The sequence below is a fragment of the Panulirus ornatus genome, chromosome 7 (assembly GCF_036320965.1).
Source record: "Panulirus ornatus isolate Po-2019 chromosome 7, ASM3632096v1, whole genome shotgun sequence".
Classification (NCBI taxonomy): Eukaryota; Metazoa; Arthropoda; class Malacostraca; order Decapoda; family Palinuridae; genus Panulirus; species Panulirus ornatus.
Genome location: NC_092230.1, coordinates 50,397,205 through 50,416,217, shown reverse-complemented (window position 1 = coordinate 50,416,217; position 19,013 = coordinate 50,397,205). Strand labels below are relative to the sequence as shown.

General features: G+C 41.1%; 1 protein-coding gene across 2 annotated transcripts in view; it reads right to left on the bottom strand.

The window, feature by feature from the left end:
- Positions 1–375: 375 nt before the first annotated feature.
- Positions 376–19,013, bottom strand: part of LOC139749636 (alanine aminotransferase 1-like) — a 269,611-nt gene continuing 250,973 nt past the window's right edge. For both annotated transcript variants that reach the window (XM_071663791.1, XM_071663790.1), the window contains exon 13: positions 376–1,934. The gene's annotated coding sequence lies outside the window, so the exon portion shown is untranslated. The remainder of the gene's footprint in view (positions 1,935–19,013) is intronic.

Sequence of the window (19,013 nt, the reverse complement as noted above, 5' to 3'; positions counted from 1 at the left end):
AGGATATCCCCAGTGTCCTGAGTCAGGCTATCCCCAATGTCCTGTGTTAGGCTATCCCCAGTGTTCTGGGTCAGGCTATCCCCAGTGTCCTGGGTTAGGCTATCCCTAGTGTCCTGGGTCAGGCTATCCCCAGTGTTCTGAGTCAGCCTATCTCCAGTGTCCTGGGTTAGGCTATCCCCAGTGTTATAGGTTAGGGTATCCCCAGTGGGGTGGCCCACAAAAAATTTGTTGCACACGAAAAAGATTAACATGATAGGTACGAGATGAGGATGACCAATGATTTTCCAAAACTATGTGTGATCTACCCCATGAAAACTTGGAATGAAGTTAATGATGGCAGATAGAAAGAAGAGGGGAAAAAATCATAAAAATACAGAATCTTTGTGCTTTTATTTGCAAGTGGTGAATATTCACATACCATCCTTACTCACCAGTCCTGATGTGCAGTAAGCAAGGTTTATCACAGCTCAGTGTACTCTTAAAACTACATAATGTGCAGCAGACATTTGGAAATGTACTAAATTTTAAGTAGTCTCTTAAAGATACTTGAATGAAAAATATTACACCCACCAGAATTATTTCATCATCCACCACAACATTAAAATGGTGTGTCTGAATATCATTCACCAATATGAGGCAATTTACTGGAAAACTCACTCACTCACCTGAATCCCATCTAATTTACTATCACTGTAAATTAAAATCTAAGTGAATGTAGCTCATACCACTGCAAAGTGCAATGGTACACTTCCTAGGGTAGGCTTCGTGCAACGGAATTTTGCTGAACGTCACTATAACAACAATAATTCATAATAAGCAATCAAAAATCTATCTTGCAGTATCATTTCATATATGTCTGAATAACAAATTCCTTGCAACCTGATTATTATATGATTACTGCCTTTATTTTAAAAAATGAACAACATCCTACACACTTTAATCAATGAGTGATGGAGACTCATTTTCTTCATTACAAAACCTTTGGTAACGTAAATATCTTTTGTCCTGCTACAAGAACCATATGCTAGAGGCATGAAAATGAAAACATTTGCACAATAATGATAACCTATACAATTATGAATACTTTGCAATTTTATAAACAAAACCAGGTCATAAAGTAAGATATGTACAATATTCACACTTCCAGCTAAGTAAATTGACACTAGAATGTTTCTAAGTACATGATATGGTGAATGAAGCTTCAAAAACCCATCTATCCCTTTTCAACAAAAGATCACACTAGAAACTGGTGCCAAATCTTATTCATGTGCTATTTCCACAGCTTATATTCCCATTTCAGTTTTTCAGTCCTATTATTTATATATATATATATATATATATATATATATATATATATATATATATATATATATATATATATATATATATATATATATATATATCTGGTGATTAGTGTAACATGAGTTGGTAAAATTTTCAATACTAAGAATGAACAAAAACGAACAATCTGTTACTGCTTCCTAACAAAACAAAGACATAAAATATAGAGTGCAGCTATAACAAGTGCCTAACCTCCTTATCTAGAGTTTTATAAAAGTAATAATATCTATATCAATACCCTTTAACTCATTTTCAAAATCATGATATATATACAAACATTAGTCTTTGTCAAATTTTCAGAAATGTACAGAGCATCAGTGCCAAGTACAAGCTTTTCAGAGTTACTTGTAGGAAGCTTAAGATAATACATATCTAGGTGCTACAGCTCAGATATGTGAGGATCATGGCCATGAGGCCATGGAATATGTTGAGCAATATCAACTATCAATTACTAAAATAAAGAAATTTCAGCTATAGGATGAGAAATGGCATATCAGATTCAGATAAAGGACAAAAATATCAAAATTTCTTGGACTCTACTTCATATTTAAGACGATGCTTGCAGCTGCAGTTATAGGTTCGCGGATTTCTTCCTGAAAACAAAATAGTAATCTTAAACAAGACAGACTTCTTTCTGTTTTCTGACGTGTGTAACCTACTCCAATACAGACATAATTTACTACTTTTATCCACTGGGAAATTTTTTAAATTACCAGCAAGTAATCAGTCCAGAGACGTAAAAAATCAAAATCTACCTGTCATTTTGTCCATCCTACCCACAAGCCCCTTATCAGTGCCATCATTAATCCATCCTCAGATAGAAAATCAGCCATTCCAAATGCATTCTGAGGCCAAATTATTCAAATGTGTGGAGGTGTACAAAGGATGCCTTTTTTAGTTCACCCACTCATCACACCAAATTGAGGATTCTTTCTTCATTAAAACATTTTCTATATTGCTGTGTGTGATCAAAATTAGGTAAAATGCCTTTGGTAAAATGGCTACAGAGTAATGACATGGTGCTACAGCAGCTATATATTTTCTATCCCTAAGGAGAAAATAACACTGCCATCCACATGGCACAATTGTTCTGTTTGTTCCAAAATCACAGTACAGTATTATAGAAACAAACTCTTGAAAGTACTTTAATGAAGTAAATTCCTTAAATTCCTAAGAATGCAGTTCACAGCTTAGAACCACAAAGCAAGGTAACCATGGAAAGCTCATCTCCTCCAAGGCTTAGGCTGGGGTGTCTGAATGTGTGTGGATGTAACCAAAATGAGAGGAGGGAAGAGGTGGGGATTACATTTGCAGAGAACCTTGTTATTCAAAGACAAACAGGAAAGGAGATGAATGGTTTAAAAATGTCTAAGGAGTAAAGTCAGGGGTTAGAGTGAGGGTGAAAGTGAAGGAAGAGGTAGCACTGCTGCTGAAGGAAGAGTTGTGGGAATGTGTGAAAGACTATAAGGAGCCGAGTCCCAGATATGAAAGTGGATCAACAAGGAGGGTGACTCAGAGGAGTGAGGAAGAGAGGCAAGTGGTTTGGGAAAGGTGAGTTGGTGTGTTAGCAGTTTTAATGCATGGGATTGAGTATCAGTGATGGGTAATTTGAATCTGAAAGTAGGTATCAGCGATGGGAAATTTGAATCCGAAAGTAGGTATCAGTGATGGGAAATTTGAATCCGAAAGTAGGTAATATGGGAGTAGTGGGTATAATTTGGGGGCATGGTGTACCCAGTGTTGTGAATGAAATGCTGAACAGCTTTTGGAGTTGCAAGCTGAAAAAGGAGCAGGGACTGGGAATACCTAGTTTAAAAAAAAAGGGGACATGTACAAGTATATGTGGGTTAGGAGGTGATGGAATGCAAGAATTATAACACTAGTCAACAAAACTTTAATTTTTTTGTCCCACAAACTAAAATAGGTGGACCTTATAATATTATTTACCCTGAATTTGAATCAATTTTTAGGATTTTTCTATCAGGCATGATTTTTTTAAGGCTGGTAGGACACTTAAAAACTTAACTCTAAGATGTTGAAGTGCACGATTTTTGGCTATATTTGGCCTCAGGAACATCCCCCCATAGAATCATTTATTCATTTATCTGTTTTACTTGATCGCCATTTCCTGCATCAGCGAGGCAGCACCAAGAAACAGACAAAGGACAGCCCATCCACTCAACATGCATATATATATATATATATATATATATATATATTTATATATTTACTTATTTTGCTTTGTCGCTGTCTCCCACATTTGCGAGGTAGCGCAAGGAAACAGAAGAAAAAAATGGCCCAACCCACCCCCATACACATGTATATACACACACGTCCACACATGCAAATATACATACCTATACATCTCAATGTACACATATATATACACACACAGACACATACATATATACCCATGCACACAATTCACACTGTCTGCCTTTATTCATTCCCATCGCCACCTCGCCACACATGGAATACCATCCCCCTCCCCCCTCATGTGTGCGAGGTAGCGCTAGGAAAAGATAACAAAGGCCACATTCGTTCACACTCAGTCTCTAGCTGTCATGCAATAATGCCCAAAACCACAGCTCCCTTTCCACATCCAGGCCCCACACAACTTTCCATGGTTTACCCCAGACGCTTCACATGCCCTGATTCAATCCACTGACAGCACGTCAACTCCGGTATACCACATCAATCCAATTCACTCTATTCCTTGCCCGCCTTTGACCCTCCTGCATGTTCAGGCCCCGATCACTCAAAATCTTTTTCACTCCATCTTTCCACCTCCAATTTGGTCTCCCACTTCTCCTCGTTCCCTCCACCTCCGACACATATATCCTCTTGGTCAATCTTTCTCACTCATCCTATCCATGTGCCCAAACCATTTCAAAACACCCTCTTCTGCTCTCTCAACCACGCTCTTTTTATTTCCACACATCTCTTTTACCCTTATATTACTTACTCGATCAAACCACCTCACACCACACATTGTCCTCAAACATCTCATTTCCAGCACATCCACCCTCCTGTGCACAACTCTATCCATAGCCCACGCCTCGCAACCATACAACATTGTTGGAACCACTATTCCTTCAAACATACCCACTTTTGCTTTTCGAGATAATGTTCTCGACTTCCACACATTCTTCAAGGCTCCCAGGATTTTCGCCCCCTCCCCCACCCTATGATTCACTTCCGCTTCCATGGTTCCATCCGCTGCCAGATCCACTCCCAGATATCTAAAACACTTTACTTCCTCCAGTTTTTCTCCATTCAAACTAACCTCCCAATTGACTTGACCCTCAACCCTACTGTACCTAATAACCTTGCTCTTATTCACATTTACTCTTAACTTTCTTCTTTCACACACTTTACCAAACTCAGTCACCAGCTTCTGCAGTTTCTCACATGAATCAGCCACCAGCGCTGTATCATCAGCGAACAACAACTGACTCACTTCCCAAGTTCTCTCATCCACAACAGACTTCATACTTGCCCCTCTTTCCAAAACTCTTGCATTCACCTCCCTAACAACCCCATCCATAAACAAATTAATCAACCATGGAGACATCACACACCCCTGCCGCAAACCTACATTCACTGAGAACCAATCACTTTCCTCTCTTCCTATATATATATATATATATATATATATATATATATATATATATATATATATATATATATATATATATTTTTTTTTTTTTTTTTTTTATACTTTGTCGCTGTCTCCCGCGTTTGCGAGGTAGCGCAAGGAAACAGACGAAAGAAATGGCCCAACCCCCCCCCCATACACATGTACATACACACGTCCACACACGCAAATATACATACCTACACAGCTTTCCATGGTTTACCCCAGACGCTTCACATGCCTTGCTTCAATCCACTGACAGCACGTCAACCCCTGTATACCACATGACTCCAATTCACTCTATTTCTTGCCCTCCTTTCACCCTCCTGCATGTTCAGGCCCCGATCACACAAAATCTTTTTCACTCCATCTTTCCACCTCCAATTTGGTCTCCCTCTTCTCCTCGTTCCCTCCACCTCCGACACATATATCCTCTTGGTCAATCTCTCCTCACTCATTCTCTCCATGTGCCCAAACCATTTCAAAACACCCTCTTCTGCTCTCTCAACCACGCTCTTTTTATTTCCACACATCTCTCTTACCCTTACGTTACTTACTCGATCAAACCACCTCACACCACACATTGTCCTTAAACATCTCATTTCCAGCACATCCATCCTCCTGCGCACATCTCTATCCATAGCCCACGCCTCGCAACCATACAGCATTGTTGGAACCACTATTCCCTCAAACATACCCATTTTTGCTTTCCGAGATAATGTTCTCGACTTCCACACATTTTTCAAGGCTCCCAAAATTTTCGCCCCCTCCCCCACCCTATGATCCACTTCCGCTTCCATGGTTCCATCCGCTGACAGATCCACTCCCAGATATCTAAAACACTTCACTTCCTCCAGTTTTTCTCCATTCAAACTCACCTCCCAATTGACTTGACCCTCACCCCTACTGTACCTAATAACCTTGCTCTTATTCACATTTACTCTCAACTTTCTTCTTCCACACACTTTACCAAACTCAGTCACCAGCTTCTGCAGTTTCTCACATGAATCAGCCACCAGCGCTGTATCATCAGCGAACAACAATTGACTCACTTCCCAAGCTCTCTCATCCCCAACAGACTTCTTACTTGCCCCTCTTTCCAGGACTCTTGCATTTACCTCCTTTACAACCCCATCCATAAACAAATTAAACAACCATGGAGACATCACACACCCCTGCCGCAAACCTACATTCACTGAGAACCAATCACTTTCCTCTCTTCCTACACGTACACATGCCTTACATCCTCGATAAAAACTTTTCACTGCTTCTAACAACTTGCCTCCCACACCATATATTCTTAATACCTTCCACAGAGCATCTCTATCAACTCTATCATATGCCTTCTCCAGATCCATAAATGCTACATACAAATCCATTTGCTTTTCTAAGTATTTCTCACATACATTCTTCAAAGCAAACACCTGATCCACACATCCTCTACCACTTCTGAAACCGCACTGCTCTTCCCCAATCTGATGCTCTGTACATGCCTTCACCCTCTCAATCAATACCCTCCCATATAATTTACCAGGAATACTCAACAAACTTATACCTCTGTAATTTGAGCACTCACTCTTATCCCCTTTGCCTTTGTACAATGGCACTATGCACGCATTCCGCCAATCCTCAGGCACCTCACCATGAGTCATACATACATTAAATAACCTTACCAACCAGTCAACAATACAGTCACCCCCTTTCTTAATAAATTCCACTGCAATACCATCCAAACCTGCTGCCTTGCCGGCTTTCATCTTCCGCAAAGCTTTTACTACCTCTTCTCTGTTTACCAAATCATTTTCCCTAACCCTCTCACTTTGCACACCACCTCGACCAAAACACCCTATATCTGCCACTCTGTCATCAGACACATTCAACAAACCTTCAAAATACTCATTCCATCTCCTTCTCACATCACCGCTACTTGTTATCACCTCCCCATTTACGCCCTTCACTGAAGTTCCCATTTGCTCCCTTGTCTTACGCACCCTATTTACCTCCTTCCAGAACATCTTTTTATTCTCCCTAAAATTTACTGATAGTCTCTCACCCCAACTCTCATTTGCCCTTTTTTTCACCTCTTGCACCTTTCTCTTGACCTCCTGTCTCTTTCTTTTATACTTCTCCCACTCAATTGCATTTTTTCCCTGCAAAAATCGTCCAAATGCCTCTCTCTTCTCTTTCACTAATACTCTTACTTCTTCATCCCACCACACACTACCCTTTCTAAACAGCCCACCTCCCACTCTTCTCATGCCACAAGCATCTTTTGCGCAATCCATCACTGATTCCCTAAATACATCCCATTCCTCCCCGACTCCCCTTACTTCCATTGTTCTCACCTTTTTCCATTCTGTACACAGTCTCTCCTGGTACTTCCCCACACAGGTCTCCTTCCCAAGCTCACTTACTCTCACCACCTTCTTCACCCCAACATTCACTCCTCTTTTCTGAAAACCCATACAATTCTTCACCTTAGCCTCCACAAGATAATGATCAGACATCCCTCCAGTTGCACCTCTCAGCACATTAACATCCAAAAGTCTCTCTTTCGCACGCCTGTCAATTAACACGTAATCCAATAACGCTCTCTGGCCATCTCTCCTACTTACATAAGTATACTTATGTATATCTCGCTTTTTAAACCAGGTATTCCCAATCATCAGTCCTTTTTCAGCACATAAATCTACAAGCTCTTCACCATTTCCATTTACAACACTGAACACCCCATGCATACCAATTATTCCCTCAACTGCCACATTACTCACCTTTGCATTCAAATCACCCATCACTATAACCCGGTCTCGTGCATCAAAACCGCTAACACACTCATTTAGCTGCTCCCAAAACACTTACCTCTCATGATCTTTCTTCTCATGCCCAGGTGCATATGCACCAATAATCACCCACCTCTCTCCATCAACTTTCAATTTTACCCATATTAATCGAGAATTTACTTTCTTACATTCTATCACATACTCCCACAACTCCTGTTTCAGGAGTATTGCTACTCCTTCCCTTGCTCTTGTCCTCTCACTAACCCCTGACTTCACTCCCCAGACATTTCCAAACCACTCTTCCCCTTTACCCTTGAGCTTCGTTTCACTCAGAGCCAAAACATCCAGGTTCCTTTCCTCAAACATACTACCTATCTCTCCTTTTTTCACATCTTGGTTACATCCACACACATTTAGGCACCCCACTCTGAGCCTTCGAGGAGGATGATCACTCCCCGCGTGACTCCTTCTTCTGTTTCCCATTTTAGAAAGTTAATACAAGGAGGGGAGGATTTCCGGCCCCCCGCTCCCGTCCCCTCTAGTCGCTTTCTACGACACGTGAGGAATACGTGGGAAGTATTCTTTCACCCCTATCCCCAGGGATAATATACATATATATATACATATACACACACACACACACACACACACACACACACATATGCACATACACACACACACACACACATACATATATATACATATGAAAAATGTAAGAACAATTTAGAAACAAACTTATATATATGTGGATGTGTGGATCAGGTGTTTGCTTTGAAGAATGTATGTGAGAAATACTTAGAAAAGCAAATGGATTTGTATGTAGCATTTATGGATCTGGAGAAGGCATATGATAGAGTTGATAGAGATGCTCTGTGGAAGGTATTAAGAATATATGGTGTGGGAGGCAAGTTGCTAGAAGCAGTGAAAAGTTTTTATCGAGGATGTAAGGCATGTGTACGTGTAAGAAGAGAGGAAAGTGATTGGTTCTCAGTAAATGTAGGTTTGCGGCAGGGGTGTGTGATGTCTCCATGGTTGTTTAATTTGTTTATGGTTGGGGTTGTTAGGGAGGTGAATGCAAGAGTTTTGGAAAGAGGGGCAAGTATGAAGTCTGTTGGGGATGAGAGAGCTTGGGAAGTGAGTCAGTTGTTGTTCGCTGATGATACAGCGCTGGTGGCTGATTCATGTGAGAAACTGCAGAAGCTGGTGACTCAGTTTGGTAAAGTGTGTGAAAGAAGAAAGTTAAGAGTAAATGTGAATAAGAGCAAGGTTATTAGGTACAGTAGGGTTGAGGGTCAAGTCAATTGGGAGGTAAGTTTGAATGGAGAAAAACTGGAGGAAGTAAAGTGTTTTAGATATCTGGGAGTGGATCTGGCAGCGGATGGAACCATGGAAGCGGAAGTGGATCATAGGGTGGGGGAGGGGGCGAAAATCCTGGGAGCCTTGAAGAATGTGTGGAAGTCGAGAACATTATCTCGGAAAGCAAAAATGGGTATGTTTGAAGGAATAGTGGTTCCAACAATGTTGTATGGTTGCGAGGCGTGGGCTATGGATAGAGTGGTGCGCAGGAGGATGGATGTGCTGGAAATGAGATGTTTGAGGACAATGTGTGGTGCAAAGGCAAAGGGGATAAGAGTGAGTGCTCAAATTACAGAGGTATAAGTTTGTTGAGTATTCCTGGTAAATTATATGGGAGGGTATTGATTGAGAGGGTGAAAGCATGTACAGAGCATCAGATTGGAGAAGAGCAGTGTGGTTTCAGAAGTGGTAGAGGATGTGTGGATCAGGTGTTTGCTTTGAAGAATGTATGTGAGAAATACTTAGAAAAGCAAATGGATTTGTATGTAGCATTTATGGATCTGGAGAAGGCATATGATAGAGTTGATAGAGATGCTCTGTGGAAGGTATTAAGAATATATGGTGTGGGAGGCAAGTTGCTAGAAGCAGTGAAAAGTTTTTATCGAGGATGTAAGGCATGTGTACGTGTAAGAAGAGAGGAAAGTGATTGGTTCTCAGTAAATGTAGGTTTGCGGCAGGGGTGTGTGATGTCTCCATGGTTGTTTAATTTGTTTATGGTTGGGGTTGTTAGGGAGGTGAATGCAAGAGTTTTGGAAAGAGGGGCAAGTATGAAGTCTGTTGGGGATGAGAGAGCTTGGGAAGTGAGTCAGTTGTTGTTCGCTGATGATACAGCGCTGGTGGCTGATTCATGTGAGAAACTGCAGAAGCTGGTGACTCAGTTTGGTAAAGTGTGTGAAAGAAGAAAGTTAAGAGTAAATGTGAATAAGAGCAAGGTTATTAGGTACAGTAGGGTTGAGGGTCAAGTCAATTGGGAGGTAAGTTTGAATGGAGAAAAACTGGAGGAAGTAAAGTGTTTTAGATATCTGGGAGTGGATCTGGCAGCGGATGGAACCATGGAAGCGGAAGTGGATCATAGGGTGGGGGAGGGGGCGAAAATCCTGGGAGCCTTGAAGAATGTGTGGAAGTCGAGAACATTATCTCGGAAAGCAAAAATGGGTATGTTTGAAGGAATAGTGGTTCCAACAATGTTGTATGGTTGCGAGGCGTGGGCTATGGATAGAGTGGTGCGCAGGAGGATGGATGTGCTGGAAATGAGATGTTTGAGGACAATGTGTGGTGCAAAGGCAAAGGGGATAAGAGTGAGTGCTCAAATTACAGAGGTATAAGTTTGTTGAGTATTCCTGGTAAATTATATGGGAGGGTATTGATTGAGAGGGTGAAAGCATGTACAGAGCATCAGATTGGAGAAGAGCAGTGTGGTTTCAGAAGTGGTAGAGGATGTGTGGATCAGGTGTTTGCTTTGAAGAATGTATGTGAGAAATACTTAGAAAAGCAAATGGATTTGTATGTAGCATTTATGGAACTGGAGAAGGCATATGATAGAGTTGATAGAGATGCTCTGTGGAAGGTATTAAGAATATATGGTGTGGGAGGAAAGTTGTTAGAAGCAGTGAAAAGTTTTTATCGAGGATGTAAGGCATGTGTACGTTTAAGAAGAGAGGAAATTGATTGGTTCTCAGTGAATGTAGGTTTGCGGCAGGGGTGTGTGATGTCTCCATGGATGTTTAATTTGTTTATGGATGGGGTTGTTAGGAAGGTGAATGCAAGAGTTTTGGAAAGAGGGGCAAGTATGAAGTCTGTTGGGGATGAGAGAGCTTGGGAAGTGAGTCAGTTGTTGTTCGCTGATGATACAGCGCTGGTGGCTGATTCATGTGAGAAACTGCAGAAGCTGGTGACTGAGTTTGGTAAAGTGTGTGAAAGAAGAAAGTTAAGAGTAAATGTGAATAAGAGCAAGGTTATTAGGTACAGTAGGGTTGAGGGTCAAGTCAATTGGGAGGTGAGTTTGAATGGAGAAAAACTGGAGGAAGTGAAGTGTTTTAGATATCTGGGAGTGGATCTGGCAGCGGATGGAACTATGGAAGCGGAAGTGGATCATAGGGTGGGGGAGGGGGCGAAAATTCTGGGAGCCTTGAAGAATGTGTGGAAGTCGAGAACATTATCTCGGAAAGCAAAAATGAGTATGTTTGAAGGAATAGTGGTTCCAACAATGTTGTACGGTTGCGAGGCATGGGCTATGGATAGAGTTGTGCGCAGGAGGATGGATGTGCTGGAAATGAGATGTTTGAGGACAATGTGTGGTGTGAGGTGGTTTGATCGAGTAAGTAACGTAAGGGTAAGAGAGATGTGTGGAAATAAAAAGAGCGTGGTTGAGAGAGCAGAAGAGGGTGTTTTGAAATGGTTTGGGCACATGGAGAGAATGAGTGAGGAAAGATTGACCAAGAGGATATATGTGTCGGAGGTGGAGGGAACGAGGAGAAGAGGGAGACCAAATTGGAAGTGGAAAGATGGAGTGAAAAAGATTTTGTGTGATCGGGGCCTGAACATGCAGGAGGGTGAAAGGAGGGCAAGGAATAGAGTGAATTGGAGCGATGTGGTATACCGGGGTTGACGTGCTGTCAGTGGATTAAATCGGGGCATGTGAAGCGTCTGGGGTAAACCATGGAAAGCTGTGTAGGTATGTATATTTTGCGTGTGTGGATGTATGTATATACATGTGTATGGGGATGGGTTGGGCCATTTCTTTCGTCTGTTTCCTTGCGCTACCTCGCAAACGCGGGAGACAGCGACAAAGCAAAAAAAAAAAATATATATATATATATATATATATATATATATACACATAAACACCCGCACATGCACGCATACATTCATATACATATCACCATATACATACATTCACATACACAGTCACAGACAAATACATATATGCACATGTACATATTCATACTTGCTTGCCTTCATCCATTCCTGGAGCTACCTCACCCTACAGGAAACAGCATTGCTAATCCCTGCTTCTGCGAGGTAGCACCAGGAAAACAAGACAAAAAAGGCCACATTCATTCACACTCAGTCTCTAGCTGTCATGTATAATGCACTGAAATCACAACTCTCTATCCACATCTAGGCACCACAGACCTTTCAATTGTTACCTCAGACGTTTCACATGCCCTGGTTCAGTCCACTGACAACACATTGACCCTGGTATACCACATCATTCCAATTCACTCTATTCCTTGCATGCTTCTCATCCTCCTGTATGTTCAGGCCCCAAACACTCAAAATCTTTTCACTCCATCCTTCCATCTCTAATTTGATCTCCCACTTCTTGTTCGCTCCACCTTTCCTCTCACATTCTCTCCATACGTCCAAACCATTTCAACACATTCTCTTCTGCTCTCTCAACCACACTTTTTTACTTCCACACATCTCTTACCCTTTCATTACTTGATAAAACCACCTCACACCACATTTTGTTCACAGACATTTCATTTCTAACACATCCCCCTTTGTGTCCAGCAGTATTATGCCAACATACAGTAGCTCCACTTTCCTTGGTAACACTTTTCCATGTCCTAACTACCCTGGTGAAATCTTTCACAGTGCTCATCACAGACTGCGCCAAGATTTTCCATGAAAATGTCTAAGTGCAATTCCAAAAAGTAAATTTTTAGACTCAAATTGCACCCCAGAGCTTTATATGAAATCAATAGATCTGTGATCCCCCTAAAAACCTCTGCAAACTCACTTAAATGACAGCCATGCAAATCTTCAACTTCATTTTTAACTCTTCAAACTTTTCATCTTGAAGCAGTTCCCTGATCTGTGATCTTACAAAAATATCCTCCTTGATTTCTGCACCACTGATTCTGGGGAATTCATTCCTCAAATATGTGAATCTATGGCCAATTTTATCCATACCTTTGACAAAATTCTTCATCAACCTGAGCTTAATGTGCAATGGAAGCAGATAAATTTTTGCAGGATCAACATGAGGAGGATTGGTGTCATTCTTCTTCAATGGAGTCAGTGTTCATGCTGGCCACAATTTCTTTACGTGATTTTTCTTGTCCCGACTGTCCCACTCACAGAGGAAACAACAGAGCTTTGTGTAACCAGATTGTGCCAAAACCTTTAGGTCACCACATACATTTCACTTTAAGTCCCCATACTTGATTTTTCCAAATTAAGCTTCATGTTACCATACAACTCCTTCATGTTAGCTGCGTGAGCCAGAAGAATGGAGGGGAACTTATTTCTGTTGTGGAGTAGAACCATTTTCAAGCTTACTTTTGATGAGTCAATAACCAAGTGCCACTCATCTGTTATATATTCATGGCCAAGTGCCTCCGCAACAGAATGAACATCATTGCAAAACACCAGATCATCTTCAAGGGAGAAAAATTCTTTGAAAACAACATGGTGATCATGATAAAAACAAACTTAAAGTTTCATTCTGGAAAAGACTCCAGCCCTTTAACCTGGAACCCAAAAGTTCGGCTTGCTTCTTAGATAAATTCAAACTGCGGACGAGATCATTAAAATCTTGATTCAGCAAATGTGGTTCATTTGAAGAACAGCTTGCTTCATATACTGGATCCATAATGTCCTCTACTTGGTCTACATTCTCATCACCAGACTCAACATCACTCAGAGTCATGTTTCTTGGAGGCTCTGGCCTCATAGTAGATGGTAAATTAGGATATTTAACAGTATGCTTGGATTCTGATGTTATACCATTCATATTTGTCAGGCAGAAGTAGCAATCCATATCTTGATCTTTGGGGTCTCTCCAAACCCTAGGAATGACAAAAGGCTTATGGCATGAACCTTTTGCCCATGCTGTGAGAAGCTTGACAAATGACACAACAAATATTGGGGGGTCCAACTTTTGGCCTGGTCACCCATTTTACATCCAAAGTAATGTTCACAGCATTTCTTAAAGAGGGGTGTGAAAGAATATTTTGTCATGATATGAATGTCAATTCACCGCAGATTTAGCAGAAAGAATTTGGACTATTTGCACAGTTTCTCAGCATTATGATAATGGATGAGGTATCAGTACATATGAATACATAAAATCACAATCTATCAACAGAGTGGAAAAGATGCTGTTTACAAAATGAGTTCTAGCCTGCAACTGAGAGAGAACTGCTACTCAGGAGTGGGCATTTCCAGTCGTTTCTGCACTTCACAAACAATGAAAATAGATGTGCTTATTAAACTTCTTGTTTCAAATGCTCTGTAGAGCACTGGTACATATATACTGCACATAATGATATACAAGTATGCTGGAACAAAAAAACTATGGGTGATAGGGAAATTCTGAAAGCATTTGGATTCAGCATGCAAAAATACATAAGAAACATTATTTTCCATGGGACAAAATCTTCACTGACCAGTGATCAGATTACGTACTAACAGATAGGCATGCATAGGTGAGACTCTTGTATGTGAATGTGCTGAGGACACCTGGTGGGACATTTGGTCACTTGGTGAAGGTTTGTAGGGGTTTGAAGAAACACTGAAATGATTTGGGTAGAATAAGGGTGGTGAAAGTAAGTGAACTTGTAGAAAAGGCTTGTGCAAAGAGATTCCTTGAGAGACAGAGTATAAAAGGGGAAAACATGAAAGTATATGAGCTCAGGCAAGTGGGTCTGAAAAGTGAGATGTTTCAGGAAGCACTGTTTACATGTATGTAACAGAGAAGTGTGCTGCATGGGAAAGGTGGGGAAAGGAGAAGTGCGTGGTGGGATAACGAAGGGTGCCAGTGAAGGAGAAAAGAGAGGTGTATGAGTGAAATGTGCAAGAAAGGAGTACAAATGACTGGGAGATCTATAATAGAAAGTGGCACGAAGTCAAGAAGAAGGTGCAAGAACTAAAAGAAAGGGTAAATGAGAGTTGGGGTGAGTGAATATCAACAAAGTTCAGGAATTTGAAATTGTTTTGGAAGGAGGTCAGTAGCATGAGGAAAATAAAAGAGCAAAGGGGAACATCAGTGAAAGGGGCAAATGAGGAGGTGTTACCTGACAGAAATGATGCAAAGAGGAAATGAATTTGGTATTCTGAAGGATTCTTACGTGTCTTTGATGATAGGGTGGGATGTTTGGGTTGAGGTGGTATACGAAGTGAGAGAGTCATGGCAAGTGGTTTGGTGAAAACAGAAGTGGTGAAAGCCTTGCATAAGATGAAAGGTGGCAGGGAGGCTGACAAGGATGGCATTGCAGTGAGTTTCTAATAAATGAGGTGACTGTGAAGGGCTAGTCAGAAGTTCAATGTACGTGTGGATCATGGTGAGGTGTATGAGAAATGGTGTAAACCTGTGTTTGCACTGTACAAAGACAAGAAGAAAAGCAAATGTTCAAATTTCAGAGGTATAAATTTGTTGACTGTACCTGGTAAGTTGTTTGAGTTAGGGGGAAATGAGAGGGTGGTGGCTTGCACAGAGCTTATGATTGGGGAGGAATACTGTGGTTACAGAAGTGGTAGGGTGTTTGAATCATGTGTTTGCTTTGAATACCTTGTGTAAGAAATACCTTCAGAAAGAAGAGGATTTGTATCTCATATATGGGCCTGGAGAAAGACTATGATATGTTTGATAGAAATGCCTTGAGAAAAGTGATACAAACATATGGGGCAGAAGGAAAGCTGTAAGAAGCAATGAGGAGTGTTATCAGGTGAAGGAGGGTCTGTGGCAAGGAGTGTGTCATGTCACAATGGCTCTTTAATCTGTTTATAAATAGATTAGTCAGGGAGGTGAATGTAAAGGTTATGGTAAGATGGGTAGATCTGTTGGGGATGGAGGCCTGGGAGGTAAGTCAGTTACTGTTTGCTGTTGACATGATGCTGGTGGCTGATTTGTGTGAGAAAGTGCAGAAGCTGGTTTTTGAGTTTGGGAGTGAGTGTGAAAGGAGAAAGTTGATGGCAATGTGAATAAAAGAATGGCCATTAGGTTTAGCAGCAAAAGAGCAACTTATATGCTGTGGCATATTCCTGTGAGTAGACATGACAGTTAATAGAACCACTGAAGATGAAGTGAGCCAAAGTGTGGATGAAGGGGGTATAGGTCCTGAAAGCAATAAGTAATATATATATAGGTCACTATATGGGAGGGCAAAGATGGGCATGTTTGAAGATAATGTGGTCCTGTTGGTGTTGTACAGATGTGTGGCATGGGCTATAGATGGGAAAGTATGGGTGAATGACACTATTGAGGACATTAAGTGGTATGAGTAGGGACAAAATCATAAGGAAATAGAGGGCTGTGGTAAAGAGAAGAGTATGGTTGAAAGAGTTGAAGAGAATGTGCTGAAGCAGTTTTGGACATATGGAGAAAATGAGTGAAAAGGGGTTGACAAAGAAGGTATGCCTGTCACATGTGTGGAGGGCACAAGAAGGAGACCAAGAAAGGTTTCAAGCACTCAGGGCTTGAACACACAGGATGGTTTAAGGCATGCAAAGGACAGAGTGCATTGGAGTGATATGGTTTACAGTAGGGAACTTGCTGTCATTGGACTGAGCCATGGCATATGAAGCAGGCAAGGGAAACCAGAGAAAGGCAAGTGGGCCTTGTTGTAGATGGGGTGATTTCAGTGCATTACAAAAGACAACTTGGGAATTTAGTTTTTTGAGCAAAACATTAACCATTCTAGGCATCATGTATGACACACATAACATTCACTCCCAACATCAATAACATCAACACAAAATCAACATGTACACTAAATGCCCTCAGAACACTAACTAACTGGCACCAGATCTGGAGAAGAAAAAGAATCCCTTGACATCCTATATATAAACAATTCATCCTCTCTCTTTTAAACTATACCTCACCTGTCTGGTCTTCCACCCTCTAAAGAGCAAATATAACAAAGCTGCAAACCACAAATGAACTCAGAACAATTACTGGCTGCCTAGCAATATAAGCATCCAACACCTTCAAAATGAAATAAAGATTACCTAATACGGTCCACCTCAAACTCCTCTACACTCTTCTATGCAACATCACAAGACCCCTCTCACACAAACCACACCACAACCAACCACCAACCCCCAAACAGAAATAAAAGGCAGCTTACCCCTGGCTCACACTTCAGTAACCTCCATAAATTTTCTAACATATACACTCACTACATCATATCATCTCATGGCCACAGACACACACATTCTGTACACACCTTGTTAAAAAAAGAGAAATGTCTCTGCCACCAGCTAACACCGAGTGTCAACTTCACCACATTTAATCAAAATTCTTACACTCGTCACTCTTCAAACTCATTACCACTGTACACCTTAAAGAATGACTCATCCACAATAGTTCCCACTTAAAGAATCAGTTATGTTTTCTCATGATCTGACAACAGCAACATGGGTGACAATCTCATTCTTAACTCTACTTTGCTATTACTAACTGTTAGTTGATTCACATTGAAGGTATCTGCCTATCACTCAAATGTGCTTGTTTAGCACCAACACCAAGCTACTACATTCCCAGCCTACTGGCTGCAATTTTTCATTTGAACACCACATAAACTTCACCTCACACCATGTCCAAGTTCATTTTCCCAGAATAAGGGACAGCAGGAAGCCTCACTGTAGCTACTTCCCAGATATCCCGCAAGGTACCCATCTCCCCAGATAAGGTATTCCCTCATCACTGCTTCATCAAACCAGCTTCTGCCATCAGGCCTAAATACACAAGGTTCCTGCTCCAATCATGTCAATGATTTCTAGGATGTTGGATTGTGTGTTTGTTACTCCTAGTTGCCAAACACTGCTGCCAATCCTGTCAACACACCATCCTAGGAATGTAACTGCTAGATTCAAATTCCATTAAACCCATCCTTATTACACTCATCCCCTAAAACTTTGTGTGAGCTCCCACACTCTCATCATACGCAATATACTTTTGACAACCTGATGGTAATCCTATCATCAATTCACTGAGAGCATGTAGCATGAGTTAGCTCCACATTCTCTTTCTCTTCAGACTTTCCCACATTCAACTTTTGACAACCTGATGGTAATCCTATTATCAATTCACTGAGAGCATGTAGCATGAGTTAGCTCCACATTCTCTTTCTCTTCAGACTTTCCCACATTCACTACCCTACTAGAACCTTCATTTTCCCTAAGACCACTATCCTCTACTCTATCAATCTATGTAACTATATCTCTGATGCCCATTTCCTCTGGAATTCTCATCAAAAGGGTGGTCATGGCAAAACAGACTCTAATTATCCCTGTTTGTCTATGCCTCATTCACAAAAGTCCATTCCACACATTCTTACCATTTCTCTCCATCCAATACTATTCCATTCTATTACCCCATGTCACAAGTGATCTTCCTCCCATGCAAACCCCTCTGATCATACATCCATACACTCTCCTTGTAAACTTCCCATCTTGCATTCTTTCCACCTGCCCAAAATACCTCAAAGTATTACTTTTCACCCATTTTACCATTCCATAACTCATTCCCTGCCTTACCACATTTCTCATGTACCCCCCCCTCAATTCTTTCCCCATTCATATGACATGCTCTCTTCAAATAGTTTATTTCTACATCCTAGATTCTTGACATCTGTGACATGACTCACTCATCCCATGTCTATGATTCAGCTGCAAAGGTCAGGGTCGGCAGGACTATGCTATCCCTTCAGTTCCATAGTTGCACCTCTACCCTTCATTATTCTATCAAGGGCAGAGCTGCAGAACTTGTCAAAACAAAAAAGGAACACAGATAGTAAAAATCAGGGATTTTTGAGTAGAAAAAAAAAAGCAAAGACCAAACTTACAACCAGGCGCAATACAGGCTGCACTTTCAGTACAAGAAATTGTGATGTCCAATGCTCAAGCTGTTATCTCCATTCATTTATCTACACAAAGATAGTCCACAGTTG